This window comes from Melospiza melodia, chromosome 1 (assembly GCF_035770615.1).
Source record: "Melospiza melodia melodia isolate bMelMel2 chromosome 1, bMelMel2.pri, whole genome shotgun sequence".
Classification (NCBI taxonomy): Eukaryota; Metazoa; Chordata; class Aves; order Passeriformes; family Passerellidae; genus Melospiza; species Melospiza melodia.
The window spans coordinates 41,483,727-41,498,758 of NC_086194.1; positions in this window are offsets into that span (position 1 = coordinate 41,483,727).

Consider the following 15,032-nt stretch of genomic DNA (forward strand, 5'->3'; position numbering starts at 1 on the left):
ACTTCAGCATCTATTTGAAAGCATAAATGATTGTGTTTGCAAAGAATCTGGGATCTTTAGACACTCATTTTCTTTAAGAATATGCCACAGATTATTTTCTAGATTTGCCTGTATGAACTGTAAGTGACAATATTTTTTTCTACCCTCTCTTCTTCAGTCTCTCCCCCACCAAGCCCAGATGCAGAAGTAAGTGTGGTTAGACTTGTGACAGCTCAGATCTGACTCTGGTAAATAAAAAAGTCACACTTGGAAACTCTTGAGCCAAACACAATAATCCCCTAGTTTATACTGCCACCGAGGACAAACTGGCAACAGGAGTGCGATTCAAGGGCTGCCATGTGTCGGTTTCTCGGCTGTTTAGGTGACCTGGAAAAGCCCGAGGTGGCCTTGGACAGCCCGGTGCTTCAAAGGACGAGCAGAAACTTCAGATCTTTTCTCGGTCTCGGTGTTTATTAATTGTTTATCTAAAAGATTTTCTCTCGGCCCAACAGAGGTCTGCACAGCATGTCAGCCATGGGCACACTGAGAGCCCCCGGGGCGGTCACCTATCTTTATACCCGAAGTTACGTATACAATATTTATACTTTTTCCCCAATACCTTTTACCCTTATTAACCGGTGCACTTTTAATAATAACCAATCCCAAAGTGCCAACATCACCACAGAAGATGGAGGCCAAGAAGAAGAAGAAGAAGAACAGGACACGCCCCAATTCCTCCATCTTACTTCTTTAGACCCCCCTGTACAGAAATCCTAAACCCTGTGTCTCACACTCTAATTAACCTATCCCTTCACCATTCACCCAGTGAAATCCTCCCATCCTCATACAGGTGTCGTCTCCCTTGCAGGATCAAAGTCCAGCCACCAGACACTTCTGGCAACATTCCAGGACTCCCGAGCCCCCCAAGGGTGGTCTCAGTCACTCTGCACATCAGTCCTGAGGTGCTGAGATCCCACAGCCATGCACAGACACAAACAAGAAAGGAGGTACTGGAATAGAGGAGGAGGTAAACAGAAGAAAGGTGGGAGAGCCCTAGCTTAGGGAACAAAGGCTAGAGAGCCATGAATATTAAAATTGTTGGTATAATGATGAAACACCCAAAACAAAGCAGATTTTTTCAGACTGACAGAATATGACACGTGGGCTCACTCACTCCAGGTAACACTCTGCTGTGAAAGTAGGTCCCCTGAAAACAGTAATACATCGCACTGGCACATATATTTTAAGTGAAGTTTGGATCTATTGCATGATAGAATACCTGAAAGAAAAAGCTAGAAAAACAGGAAGTTTTCTTTTTCAATGTATTTAAAATCTGAAGTTTTTTCCCACAAAATTCTTTTATTTTCATTTTACATAATATTAAAACATATTAACATTAAGACTTTGTCCTATCTTAAAACATAAATTCCAAGTTTTCCTGGCCACTAAGATCAATGCTGAATATCCATTTGCCAGCTCATCTTTCTGACTCCATTAAGTCCCATCAGGAGAATATTTTTGAGAGTCAAATTGTATCGATCCCACAGCCGGGCACGTACGAGGGGACTGTGGTTGGGCAGGCCATGGGAATGTTGCATAAAACATGGGACAGAAAGTCTGGAGAGACTGGAGGAAAAGCTTGATGCTGTTACAAGTCATCCTTTTCACGTCAGAGTGACTGAAGAGCATGCACATGTCTGAGTGCAAGGTCTGAGTGCAAGGGCCAGCACAGGCTACCCCTGAGCTGTGTGAGGGAGCAGCACCCTGAGTGGCCATGGCTGGCCGTGGGTACATCTCTTTTCCAGCATCTCTTCAGAAGCCTTGGCCTTTCACAACATAAATACCTTTGTCTTCTCACAAGGGTTAGTGAGCTTGGGCAGGACCAGGTTTTGCCCTTGCTGCTTCTACATTCATCTACAGCTCCTCTGTCTCAAACCACTAATCTCTGATCCCAGGGTAGACTCTTTGCTGAGATAATCAAACTCAAGTAGGAAACTGCTTTAAAAACTGAGATTTTATGAAGCTATTTGGGACTTATCTTTTGATGTAGGGTGAAAAAACCTCCAAGGCCCTGTCTGCTCTGTGTCTTTTGAAACAGTGTCATTTCCAATAATCTAAGTAAAGGAAAGATCTGTGGTTAGGAAGTAAGGTTAGCCTCCAAAAAAAAACCACCTAAAAATTATGAAAAAATGTCCAGGGAAATACCAGAGGCACAATAACATATGCCTGGCTTTGGGATTTATTACCAAAACTAACACCTGAATGCCCTGCAAACCAGGCTATGCTGTGGGCAGGGAGGTGAGGAAGGGCACACACTTCCACCTTCAGGGCTGTGCAGAAAGGGGCAGCCATCCCATGCTGCCCCTTTGACCACCTCTCACTGGAAGCAGATAATAGAGCTAGACTGAGTTTCACGTGGGGATGAGTGCCTAAACCAGGAAAATTGAGTCAACCCTAGCTGCATCCACTTTTTCCAGGGAATCATGGAATCATTGGAAAGACCTACAAGATTGACCCCAACCATCAGTGCGGCACTGCCAAGCCCGCTTCAGACTGTGTCCCCAAGTGCCACATCTGCAGGCCCTTTAAATGCCTCCAGGGATGGTGACACAACCACTTCCTTTAGCAACCTGTTCCAATGCTTGATAAGCCTTTCAATAAAGAATTTTTTTGTAATATCTGATCTAAAACTCTCTTGAAGCCATTTCCTCCTCCTATCAGTTGTCTCTTGGAAGAAGGAACTGGCCCACACCTGGCTACAACTCCCTTTCAAATATTTTCCTAATTAGCTCTTTCAGAGAGCTAAATAGAAGTGCTTGCAGCTGATGAGGGAAGCAACCAGGCAGTTGAAATCATGTGTGATTTCTTTTACCTAGCCCTTGATGCTGACCCAGCAGAGCTGACTGTATGATGCTCTCTCCCATGGTTATTGTTTGAGTCCAAGGAGTGCAGCAAGGCAGCTGAGAAAGTGAACTGTGAGTAATAATTAAGTTGCTTTGAGGGCTAATGTGTGATCCAACTCTCTTGGCAAGGTGGAATAAGTTTGTGATTTTTCCAAGGTAGTTCATTATCATAGTCAGCAGTTTCTTCAGTTTTCTTGACATGTGGTCTCGTTTTGCTGTTGCTGCAATTTTGCTGGTGGTTTTAGGCTCTGCATGTGCCCTTTACTTACTTATGAAATTCTTACTTTTAGTTCCTTTAAATTAAACTTTGTTAGCACAGAGCTTTTGGGTTGCAGTGCGCAGTAGTGCTCTGACTGCAGCCCGTAGACATACACAGCTGATTGCATGTGACATTTTCCCTTTATCTCCCAAAAGCTGTGGAGTGGTTTTGCTGTTCATCTTGCCCTTTTTCATTGCTCCTGAGCTCTGGAGTGTCTCTGTAAGGAGCACATTTACTGGCGATTTGTATGGATTTCAGTGCAAACTGAAATCAAGGGGAAAATGATCAAGAGACATCTGGGAAATCATTGCCCATCATCTTAGCATGCTAGGCTGCTTTGTGAGTGCTAATACCTGTAAGCAAGCCAGCCCAATAGCTAGGTAATTTCTGTTAATCTCCATTAAAATTCAGGATTCTTCTTTGCAAGGGTAGGAGACTTAGATCAGGAAGGACATGTTCTGTCTTTGTGGTTAACTCTTTGAGGGTCTTCTTTTTATGTTTTGGTGTATTTATGTGGATTAGATTTCCCATTTCTAAAGTGCCTTGCATCTGTTGGTCCCCTCAAAACGTATGGCACAGGCTGAATTCAACAACAAAAGCCTTATCTTTGCGTGTGCATTAAGGTTCTTCAGCAGACCTGCAAGCCAGATGATCTACGCAATTTGCACTGCATATTTCTTTGGTTGACTGTAGCCCTGGCTTTTTGTGTACCACTTACACTGTGTAATTACTCACGAGACATGAGCCCTTCAGAGCCTCTGCACAGCTCCTTTGAAACTGCAGCCCACTGTGTTTGCCTTGAGCACTTTCAAGACTCTTTATTTCCTAAATGATTTGATGCTGCTCAGCCATTTGAAGTGAAAAGTGCTTTCAAGCACAAAAGACTTTATGTTGATTTTTCTTTTGTTTTAACTAAATTCTTTGAGAAGAACAGGAAGGAGGCAGCTTTGTGAGGTGAGTAAATGATAGCTAGCCCAGTTGTGGGTAGAGAAACAAGGCTGTATGCACAAACACACGCAGGGTAATAGTCTACTTCAACAGTAGGTTCCCTTGCTAATTTGGGAAGCCATTCCAGCTCTGGCTTGATTCCATTTCAACCTCAAGCTGTGAATAAGGAGGGCTTTTAAGCTGTCATTTTCTTAAAGACAGCTTTAAAACACAAGAGGAAGAGACATCAATTACCAAAGCAAACAAACCTATGGAAATAAAACTCTTTTTCTTGATGAGTAATTCAACACCGACAGTGAATGCTACCAGATTTTGCCTTTTCCTTCGGTTATTTTGGTTGGTTGTTTTTTTGTTTGCTTTGCTTTGTTTTTTCAGAGTTTATTCATAGGTTGTTTTGAGGCTGAGGACTTAATGACCAGAAAGCTTGTTTTGGCAGGTGAACACGTTAACAAATGAGTATGCAGCACAGGATTTGATTTCAAGTGAAGTCAAAATGAAGATAGTGGGTTAATTAATCATAAAATGTATTATTACTGAATTTGCATTTACATTTTTTTTGTACCTGAGAGAAGCATTTCTGGACCTAGAATAAGGTGTGATTTAGCCCTTTTCTTTCATGGTATTTTCTCCAATCATAGAACGAAATCTGGCACATCCTTTTAATTTTAGGTAACAGATTCTGTCTGTTGTGCAAGACAGAGAGACGTATCCTGGACATTTTTGTGTGTATGTATTGAATAAATATTAAAGCAGTGTATTTCAACTCTTCATATGAATGAATCCCTGATGCATTAAGAAACCTGGCAGAAAGGTGAACACCATTTTTAACCAAAACCATAAAACCAAATGAAACCTTTTTTTTAACCTATTCTAAAGAATTTTCTCTAGGTAGCTACAGGTTACAATCTGAAATGAAGCTTTCTCAGAAAAAACAAATTAATTAATAAATTAATGATAAATAATAATAAATAGACTCTGTATTTAATTACCAAGTCACAGAACACCAAGCTTGGAAGGGACCACCAGTGCGTGTTCTGGTCCAATCCCCCTCCTCAGGCAGGGTTTTCCTAGAGCACACAGCACAGGATTTTGCCCAGACAAATCTTGAGTATTTCCAGTGAATATGTCCAGGCTCCACACCCTCTCTGGTCAGCCTGTTCCAGTGCATGGTCACCTGAACAGTATAAAGATCTTCCTCCCATGCAGGTGGAACTTCCTGCAACAAGGAACAAGTTTTTGCCTGCTTCTTGTTGGAGACACCAACAGGTGACAGGTTCCAGGTAAGCCCTGTGTCACAGATGATGACCCTCTGGGATGTGTCATTCTGCCAGTTCTCAGTCCATTCACCCTTTGCTCTTCCTGTGTTTGCCTATGAGGATACTGTGGTAGGCATAGCCAAAAGCCTTGCTCAAGTCCAGGCAGACAGTAAGGACTTCTCTTCCCTCGTTCATCCAGGTAGTTTTGCCATTGTAGGAGGCAATCAGGTTGGCAAGCAGGATTTCTCCTCAGTGAACCCATGCTTATTGCTTCTGAGCACATTCTTGTCTGCCAGCTCCCTCAGCACTTGTGGACACATCCTTTCAGGCTCTGTGGAGCTGCAGATGCCAGGTTTGATGAGGTGATCTCTAACCCTATCCTCCTTGACCATGGGAAACTCTTCCTTGCACCTCTGGCTTTCCCTGGACCTAGGCCTGAGATTCCTGAGGGCTGGTCCTGTCAGTGAAGCCTGATGCAAAGAAGGCATTCAGGATCTCTGCCTCCTGATTCTACATTCCTTCTCCCTCCATAAGTGTACAAGGGCAAGGCCAGTTATTTCTCTGCGATAACAGAAACCATGTGTTCAGCTGGTATCAACTGCTGTTGCTTCATTAACAATAGCAGAAGTGTGCCAGATCATCCACTGAGATTCTTGGCCTGTAATTAACTAAACTAGTGGTTGCATGGTTATATTTTAGTATCTCTTAATGAATGAACTGAAAACTAAGCACATACAGTGAAATTATAGCCTATCCTTTTATTTCTGGCAGAGCAGCCTTATTTTGTCTCTGCTTTACTGCTTATAGACTTTCAATGTTTCATTTGAATTTGCACTGAAAACAGAGGTCCAGGCCTGCCTTGTGTAGTCCCTGAAGTGAGTGGAAGCTGTACACCCACGTCAGAGGAGAAATAATTATCTGAGCTTACTTAATATGTGTGTACTGTATTGTGGTGTTATTTCCAGGGTGTGTTTCCTAGAAATAAAACACATGGTAAAACACAGTTGGTACGCATTCTAAGATGAAATTATGATATATGACTGCTTTTGAATCTTGAGGTTGCTGCATTTTTATAGGGCTGTAATTTTAAAATAAAATCAGTTTTATACAAAATAGCTGCAGCACAATTGCCAGCCTACTTTGGAGCTATTAAGGAAGATGAAGATATTGAGAAATATGCCCTCTTAACTGAAATCTAGTATCTCTCCCACTAAGATTAATTTTAAGCCATCTTTTATTCTTCTTATGAGTGCAAGCATATCAGAGTGTTGTGCCAGAATCTGAGAGCAACTACACAGATATCACACTTCCATAGACCCATGTGAAGTAACAGGTTTTAGCTCTCTCAGCCCTTCTTCAATTGTGTACTTCTGAGGGTGTGGGAGAAGGTGGAAGAAGGATTTTGGGTCTGTGTGAGTGCAATTGTAAAAAGCTTAATTCATTGCTGTTGTACTTGTTTTTATTGGAGTCTTTCCTGCAGAAATAATGAGCAAAGCAGGAAGAACAAATGAAGCTGTCTTTTGTAATTCCAAACAGGAATACTGAGAAAAATAAATTGGTTGCAGTTGAATTGCTACAAATTTAGATATTGCATCTTCACTTCCCTACCTCCCTATGAGTTTCCTGTTGCATGTCTTCGTGTTTTCCCCATTGTGCTCTTATTCTCTCATTGTAAAACCTCTAATCTATCCCCTGTCAAGGCTTCCAGATCTGGAAGTCCATCATACCATAACTGGGTCACAGCTAAATGTGGCCTGACTGGCTGCCTGGTTGATGAGTGCCAAAAGGCAAGCCTGTCTAGGCTAACCAGCCCTTCAGTGCTTCATCTGTTTCGTGTTGGACCTTCCCTTCCGCCCCTTTTATGGAAAAAACATGTATTAAAAAATACGCTGTTACTTTGAGATCTGTCTCACTCTCAGATTCGGTAAAGTTAACCAATAGGTTCAGAAATTATGGGCTGTAGTGAATTAAACAACAGGAATAACTTGTTCCCCTAAAAAAGATCCAAAAAGGTAGAAAACATTAGGAAAATATAAAAATCTCCATAGTCAAAACAAAACCCTCCCCCCAAAAAATCCCCACACCAAACCACGTGGATTATTTATGTTCACTCACCCTTGTGGCTTGAGGTATGGGGTGGTGGATTAGTTATGTGCATCTTGTTTTTTGCTTTCTTTGGTATTTTGTGCTTGAGGAGGTTTTTGCTTTGAAAGGGTTGGTTGGCATTGTTGTTGTTGGGTTAGGTTTGTTTTTTGGAGTTTTTTTTCAAACTGAAAATATTTACTTACAGCAGATTGTAAGGAAGCAGCTCATGTGAGTGCATAGTGTATTCCTAGTGTCTCAGTAAGAAAGTGAGACCTCTTCAACAGGGTGATATAAGAAAGCTGGTGAGGGCAGAGGACAAGGCATAACTGAGGCCAAGGAGCTCATATTGAGCTCACTGATATTGGTACTGCAGCAGGATTGTAGGAAGATGGAGCATCAGGGGACCAGCTGGGGAACCAGCAGTTGTGGCTCTGCACTCTGGTTAAGGGAGGAAGCAGGACTCTACACCTTTGAAATTTTAACTTAAAGCTACTGCCTTTGTTTCAGCAACACAGTTACACCAGAGAAAGAATACCTGCCATGAATCTGGCACATCCTTTGAATTTTAGGTAACAGATTCTGTCTGTAGTGCAAGACAGAGAAGCATGTCCTGGACATTCTTGAGTGTATGTATTGAATAAATGCTCCTTTGCTCCCTCCAAGGATTCCTGTTGAGCAGGACTGGTGGGCACACACAATATACTTATGCATGACCTGTACATACTTAAACTTTAGGTATTAGGTGTCTGCTTGGGGAGGAAGGAGACAACAATGGGATTTGAAGTAACCTTCAAGTGTTTCAGAGGTCATGAGAGCAAATCTTGAGAGATGCTTCAGTGCTGTACAAGTATGAGGTGTGAACACTGAAACAAGCTGGAAAGCATCAGCATCAGTCAGAGTGAAGTGTGATAAGTGAGAGATACTAATTAAAAAAGTCATGTTAGAGTGTTGATTACAACACCCCACTAACTCTGTGGGGCTTATGATTAAAAAAAATAAATAATCCCTACCCACAAACACACAGCAAGGTCTTCCATCAGATCAGTGTCTGTTATGACTCTAAACCATGCTTAGGAGCAGTTTGTAGATGAGAGTCAGTCATGTACTGTGCACTGCATAGCTGCAGGCTTCTCTCTTTCTTTCAACTGTCAGTCTGTCTCCTGAGATTTATCTGGAAATTACAACTGGCTTTGTGCTAGGCAGGAGCTGAAGGATAAATAGTTCCCACAAGCGAAAAATGACTCATTCAAACTACCCCAGTTCCAACAAAAAACGTGGTGTGGTGGAGGTCATCTATGTGGACTGCATTAAGACACTTAAAATGTGTCTAATTTAAAATAATATGCATAGTTAGGTAGTCTGAAATGGATTTTTTAAGACCATATCTAAATGAAAGTATGGCTTAGTTTGATTATATCCAAACTGAAGCTTAGGGGCCCCACCCCTAAGTACCAATCTAAATCAGAACCTCTTGGAGATTCAGGGAGCTCAAATACAGACTATAGGGTTTAAAAAACAAGTTTGTATAGACAGTAATTTTTTATCTGGAGTTCCTACTTTTGCAAACTGCTCCTTATTTGCAGAAAATTACTTTGAAATCTGTGTTTCATATGGATTTCCTTCTAATAAGTGGTGGAGTATAAGCTTAATGTGGTACTGTATTTAATTGTCTGCTCAAGCAGAGAGCTGAAGTAAAACATTGAACAATGAAATTACACTGCACCAGAAATACAAGGTGTGTGGTGATGAGGAATCAGCCTCTGAAAGTCCCAATCACTACAATGTGAAATTGCTTCAGCAGAGTGAAATAGCTTAGGACAGAGCAGAGCCAGTGAGAATCAGGCTTTGTGCTGGTGAGCATTTTCTCCCCTTTCTTCTCCCCCACCACCCAAGTAATTCACTAACTGTAGCCAGGGATTTATTTTTTTTTTACTTATTTCTCACTTCTGCTTGTATTTTTGCCTGCAATTACCTTTTAAAGAGATTTCACTGACAGCTTCATTATTTCACTCCCCTGAGCACTATAGAAGAGCACAAGCAAAAAAATCTTCTGGTTTATACTGACTATTAATGACCTTTGCCAGGTCTGCAGACCAAGCAATGCAAATAGCTGTCATTTATAACACCAACATATTGTCTTTGCTAGTGGAAATGTGTTACACAAATGCATGATTGCCTTTGACTGCTGGCTGCAACATATAACTTGTGTATCTAAGCAATATGAAGCAATCCTTGCAGAAAAGCAAAAGGAAACAAAATGCCTTTTCCCCCCTTAATTAACTCAGAGAATATTAAAACCATCTTCAAAAAGTAAAGGGAAAATACTCTCATGCTTGCAAAAGTAGCAATCATTTTTACAGAGCCGGCGAAGAGCTGTACTGCCCTTCCATCTCACCTTTAGGATAGCAGCAAATCTTGCTTGGCTGGTGAACCAGTATGGTCTAAAAATAGCCTTTGTCTGAGTGGGAAATGCAAACAGCTCTAGTTTTTTCAGTCTGTCTGTGGGACTTCTGTCAACCTGTACCAGATTCCAAATATTTGGGTAATTTCTTAGCTGAAAGTGTGAATGTCCTTGCTTATATTTGGGATGTCTTCTTCTAGGGGCAGAAGTTCAACATTTAACAAAGTAGATTTCATCCAAAGCACAAGTTTTTTGAGTGACAGGTCAAAGAATCCATTTTCTGCTCAGATAATGCTATTAGAACAATTCACAAAGCTCACAGTGCGCAGGTATTTCTAGACTCTGTTTGAAATGCAATTGCAAATTCTTCCTGAAAGGCTGTGAATTTCTTGAAAGAGACATCCTATTCTATCTCTCAGTACTATTGATCTGTGTCTCTATCCCTTTGGTCAGATAGAGAGAACTTAAATTGGAGACTGCTAGTGAGGGATTTAACAAAGGAGCTGCTTCAAGATTTCCACCATGGGTCTTCACAGCATAGAAAAGGAGATTTAGCAATGTCAGCTATTATACATCATTGGGTTGCTGTTATCCTTGACTGAAAAGGGAGATGCTAAGATAGACTGAGGAGAGAAAAGCAGTGTGACTAGCAATTTTATCATGTTAGCATGTTACAGTAATCTTGCCACACTGTAGAAAAATACTGTCAGTAATGCAGTGCTGAAATAATACCACATCCTATTTTGGCTGAAAAGGGTGTTCTGACCCTCTACTGGTTTGTGAAAACAAGCAGAATATGCTGCTTTCCCTTCAATTTGTCACAGAAAAGTATACTAAACGAAATCTAAAAGGTGGTGAATGCATCATGCAGTAGATATCTCTAAGTAATAAGCTTGTTCAGAGAAGCAGAGTGAAAGCTGTAGAAGCCATGGGCTTTTTCCAAGCTATCAGAGGTAGGCTGAAGAAGTTGTTCTTGAAGATGTACGATACAAAAATCACATTACTAATGTGTGCTACTATATCATACACTACTATAGTGATATACATTATGAACTACCATTACTAATTAGACAAGGAGAAAAGTCTATTAATTTAAAGTTAGGTGCTAAGCTGCTGGGTGTCAGTTCTTCCTAAATTGCTTTAAACTTGCAATGTTTCATGGCTGTGCAAGTATGTGTTCAATACTTTTCACTGCTTGAACAGAAGAGTGAAAGTAGGTCAGTAATTCTTAAAATATATTGTTCAGGAAGTGCCTTCCTCTGAGAAACCTCTGGTATTGTAACTCTGAAAGGACATTTAGAGTTATTAAACAACTATTTCAGATTAATCTTAGATAACATAAATGATAATATTTTCCTATAGTCCAGCTTTTCATGCTGATGACTCGTTGATGAAGATAGTTACATATAAACTGAATATTCTCAGTGTAAATGTTACAGCAATCCCCAAACAAATACAAAAATTTTCCTCCCATCTCCTATAGCATTAGAAACCCTAAAAAATATCCTATTATTCCTGATGTATGGGATGTAGGGGGTTGTTATTGGGGTTTTGCAGGTTTAGGGATTTTTTTGCCCATTGACTTTTGTCATTTTCCTGTGATGTTGAAAATCCTGAAATCAAAATGGTTCTCTTAGGTTCTGTTTATGACTGTCATTGATGTAAAAAGATCTGCAAAAACACTTAAATGCAGATTTAAATCAACATCTAATCAGGAAATTTCTTAAGCATGTGCTTAAATGAAAGGGCAAGCAAAAATATCATTTAACTCAAACCAACCCTGTGTGTTCTCCACAACCAAAACCAGGGGTTTAATAACTGTTATTATTTTAAAAAGTTCATTCTGCTTGGAGAATTTGACTCTAGTCTGGCTCTCTTCTTTGTAGATGCAAGCACATTGAATCCCTTTGCTTTTTAGAACATGTGCAAAGATATACTTTTAGATGGGCCTGGATGTATTGGACATCAAGAACGAAGCAAGGTTTTTCTGTTGTTTCTCATTACCAGAAAGATCATTGAGATGCTTTTTTCTGAACTACGCCTCTTATGACACAGTAGGCAAGGGTCTGTCATCTCTGAACAAATCTGAGAATGTCAATAAGCAGTGGTGGCTGCTGAGCCAGATTATTTGTGCAATACCTCAGAATTCTCTGAAATTAGCCTTTAGAAAGTGGTAACATGTAGCTCAGCATTTCCTCTGTTTCTTGTTTCTCAATTTTGTGAAACTTAGAGCCAGTTAGCTTACATGGCTAGCTGATGGGGGAGATAAATATGAACAGAAAACTCTCTTCTGTCCCTATCCTATTTTGAAATAGTGAAAAATATGCTGACTGGACGTATGATCTTGAAAACAAAGTGCTCACTGGGAGCCTTGATCACTCAGAGAGAGGCCTGAGAGGCCAGTGCCTCAGTAAAGCATGTAACTTTTAAAACTTCCCATCCTACTATGCTAGGTACCAATCTTCTACTCTACTTTAGCACCTCCTATTAGAAATGGTTTGATTCTGAGCTAATTTTCCTAGGAGGTCTCTTTAGAAGAGATGAGCATTGCAGGAGCCAGTGCAGCTCCCACTGAGCCAAGCTCTGGGAGAGGCCAGAGGATTCACTCTTGGCAGGCACCTGCTCATCTCCCGTGGTTGTGAAGAAAGCCCTGGGGAACCACACTGCATGTCCAAGTCTACCTTGAGGTGCCCAGGCTTCGGTGAGGTCCTACTTTAAAGTAATCAGAGAAAAAACTGTTTTCCTCCCTTTTTGGGTTGCTCTATTTATGGCAGTCAGGAAAACTTGCCCACAGTGAGCTTAGAAGCACAAATGTAAGAAAAATAGTTCCTTTGCATTTCTTCCTGTTACATTGCTCAGCATCTGGACAGCTCTCAGTGTCACAATAGCTGTCTCCTCTGTTTGCACTGTGCCTTTTCCATGGAAAAAACAGGAATTTTGAACCTCTTGGGACCTTATTCCAACAGCTTTTATTGAGGGCAAAACCCATGTACTTTGATTTGCCTGAAAAGGCAAATATGCTTTTATTGAGGATGAGGGAAGAGGAAAAATTTGTCAGTTTTTTCAATACAAGTAACCCAATAGGTATTAGTGAATCAGTGGATTTATCTTTTATCCTTTGTACTGTTATTTTATTTTTTATTTTGCCTTTTTTACCTTAGGGTGCTAGTATTGCACAGGATATTAGCTTTGTATTTTAGCCACTAGGTGGAGAAAGCAAGCCTTCTGTTATCTAACAGCATTTGTTGTATTATGCTATTCTGACCTAAATTCCATAGATATTTTGAAGCAGAAAGGTCCCTTCTTTCCTGCAGTACTTCAGAAGGCAGAATAGCAATGAAGAGTGGAGAGTGGCTAGCTACAATCCTGCTAGAATATATTTTAAGAAAATATGGTGGAAAATCAGTTCTTAAAGGTAAAAGCAAGTATATCACAGGCAGCCTTGTATAGTCTTCTGAACTGGAATTTTGATCATCATTCCTTCTGATATATGTGTTACTGGAGCAAGGAGTTGTGCTGCCACTGCAAAAATATTTTACAGAGAGAGTGGGCCTCTTCTCTTAGAGCTAAATCACCTGTCACATCTTCATTAGGATAGAAAGAAAAACAGTGTACAGACAGCTTGTGATGGCAACCTCCCATTTTAGAGCCATTGGGAGCCTTTGTTCCAACACATCAGAACACATAGGTGAAGTTTAAGTTCTTAGCTGGGAATATTGAAAGACATCGATTTTGGAAGTTTGAAAGATGTTCATTTTGGTACAGCTCAATCAGAAGAGGTCTCTCACTGAGGCCCTACCCCAAGCTGCTATGGGTGGAAACTGACCCCCATTCTCTTATCTTTTAAAGCAGGATTAGAAGGGAGATGGTAGCACTGCATCCTATTGCAAATGATATCTTGAAGGAATAATAATTGGTTTTGTTTGTATTTGCCAAAAGGGATCACTGCAGCATTCTTTTCTTTAAGTATGTGCTGAATTTTATCCAAATATGCTAATAATTCCTCCAACCTGACCTGTTGTCCTGATCCTACTAAAACTATTTTTTCTGTACTATGGAGACCTCCCTTGGTCTAATTATGAAGGAATTTCAAATGTCTGTGTTGACAGCATGTTCTCATTTTTAGGCAGCATTTATTCCCACTAAAGACAGTTTCTAACACTAAAATTCCTGGAACACATCTCTGGGCAGCAGTTTCTGTCATGAGGATTGACAGAGTAATTCTTCATTCAAAGCCAGTGTGAAAACCTGATAAATCTGTTCCTTCCCTGTCCATCTTGATCCTATCCTGGCCTTGCTGCCCAGTCTGGGAAATGAGTTTTTTGCCAGCATGTTCTGCTTCAGAGGAAGGAGTGGTTTAGATGGTCTATATGCTTGTAGCCCATCCTTTTTATACCTGTTTAGTTATAGAAACCTAACATAGCAGTTTGTGTTGAATTCTGCAGGAAATAACTTTGGCCAATTGTCCTCTTAAACTGCATTCAGGACTGCAGCACCTTCCACCATGAATCATGAAAATACACTTAAGTTTGATCCTGGACTGTACTCACTATTGGCTAGAACCAGTTTCTAACAAATTGTCCTGTCCCATGTATCAAAAAGCTGCATAGAAATGGTTCAAAAGAGAATACACAGATGGAGGATCTTGACCAGTGAAGTCAGAACTCTTTTTCCAAGTAATTTAAAGACTTTTCACCTATTTTGATCTGTCACTCCAGCTGAAATGAGACAATTTTCCTGTCTCAGGTGCAGTATGGGTAACTTATTTTGCAGCAGGCAGTATGTGATGAATTCTGCAGGTGAAAAACAACATTGAGGCATAAAAATACATAGAGAAAGTACATAATAAATGAACAGGGAAAGTGTTTATAAACACCTTTCAAGCTAAGAAAAGGGTCTCATTAGACTCTGTTGGTTCCTTGATTATTGCAGTTATTTGCTGCTTTCTATTTCCACCAAATTCTTCCACTACAGATTTGGATAAAACCATATAAAGCCATGAGGATGATATTCTAAGATTGTTCATTCATGTAGCTTACCAAATGGCATCTGAAAATTGTTTAGCTTCAGTGTTCATTCATGGTCACTACTAAATGATTTTTTTTTCATTCAGTTTGGTATTTTAGGATTTCATGCTACTGCTTTTGTTTGTTTGTTGTTTTGGTGTTGGTTTAATTAACCTTTGTATGCAGGTAAAGGGA